Source organism: Perkinsus marinus (genome assembly GCF_000006405.1).
Source record: "Perkinsus marinus ATCC 50983 genomic scaffold scf_1104296937960, whole genome shotgun sequence".
Lineage (NCBI taxonomy): Eukaryota > Perkinsozoa > Perkinsida > Perkinsidae > Perkinsus > Perkinsus marinus.
The window spans coordinates 1,974-3,698 of record NW_003213629.1 but is presented as its reverse complement, the minus strand read 5'-3'; positions in this window follow the sequence as shown (position 1 = coordinate 3,698).

Below are 1,725 nucleotides of genomic sequence, written 5' to 3'. Positions count from 1 at the left end.
TTGCCAGGAAGTGGCGGGAAAGGGCAGTAGTCGTTAGTACAGGGCAACTAGTGAAAAGATAGGGTCTGCGCCACTCGTTATCAAGCCAAATCCGAAGTTGATGAGATCCGGTGGTGCGTCAGCAGTGAATCAAGCACTTACAAGTCATAACTCACGATACGAAAGAATCACTGACGGGGACATAGTAATGATGTAACGGTCGGAGTTAGTCACTTGCCGAATAAAATAAGCTTTGTACTCTTATGTCTGTGTGGCGTTGGGTCAAGCGGGGTGACCATTGTATTCGAGCTCTTAGGGTTGATACCTCGCAATGGTTTTGGGTGAACGATTGTCATGACGACTTTGCCTATTGTTTCGCGAACCGTTCGCGATAACTTGAAAATATTATAAACAAGCACATTTGCCTACTTCAAGGCTCAACCCTTTGCGACTCATCTGCTGCCGTCCGACTGCTGCGTGTGATTTACATTCACTAGAACCACAACCTTTCAGAACCTCCTCGCACATAGTATTCATATTGGTACCGAGCTTATCGATACAACGCAGTTCAAGGTTGTGGCGTTCGTACAGTTGTGGCTCGTATAGTGTCAACTCGTACAGTTTCAATTGAGTCTATGTCAGGTGATTTGGTGTCGTTCAGTCCTGTTGCACTTGGTACAGGGCCAGCTCGTACAGTGTCATTACATACAGATTCTGTTCATAGAGTGGCACGCAAAGCAACTGAATTTGACGCAGTTAGATCTCGTACAATCGCCACTGGTACATTTTCAACTCGTGCAGTATCCAGACTATTTCAGTATGTGAAATAGTACGATATGCAGAGAAGAAAAGTAGAGCGGCGCGCATCGAGCTCTGAATACGATTAACCAGAGCTCTTGACGAAAAATTTGTATGTGAGAACGAGTGAATAGTATTGGCTCCAGTCGTACTACCTGAAGATTCAGGTTGGGACCAAGGTAGTGTTATTAGGGATGAGTGGGGACGCATGAAGGAGTGACAGAGCAAGATAGACGCACCAGTGCGCGCGCCAAGCACGTCGTGGCTTGAACGGACGCGTGCTCTCTTAGGGTTTGGAGTCATACTTGGTTAACACAACCAGAACCGGTTGGTCTAGTGTAAAGCGTAAAAGATGAGTAATAAGTAGACTGCAATAAAAGGGGAGACGAGACGCCAGACGTTTCTTAAAAGCGCACGTCTTGTACATGCAAGTTACATGAACACAGTATGCTAAGGCTGAGTGCAATAGTCTTACTACTACACGCGAGAAATGTTTGCCCCGATATTTCGCGCAGCGCAAAATATCGTATCAAAAAATTTTCGTCTGTACAAAGCCAGAGTTTTACGAAATAAAACACGTACGAACTTAATGATTTATGAAGTAGTGTGTACCAGTCACAGCTGCACGAGAATATGGCGTAGGGATTTGCAGAGTACTAGACATGCATGCATGACATTATGTCATTGACATAGCAATGTACTGATTTACACTGTGTTCGCTGACAATAACCGGACACTGCACGTGGTACGTGCAGACAGTACGAAGCGAGACTGTATATGGAAGTATGTCACTATTTCACTGATGTGATGCTGTATGTAAGATATGATGCTGTACCGAGCAAAGTAAGATGATCCAGTTACTGGATTCCAGTAGTGCACGAATCAAAGGTGTATCATCCAAAACTGTATCAGTTGCAAGTACACGGAGTGGTACATGAGTAGGCATTC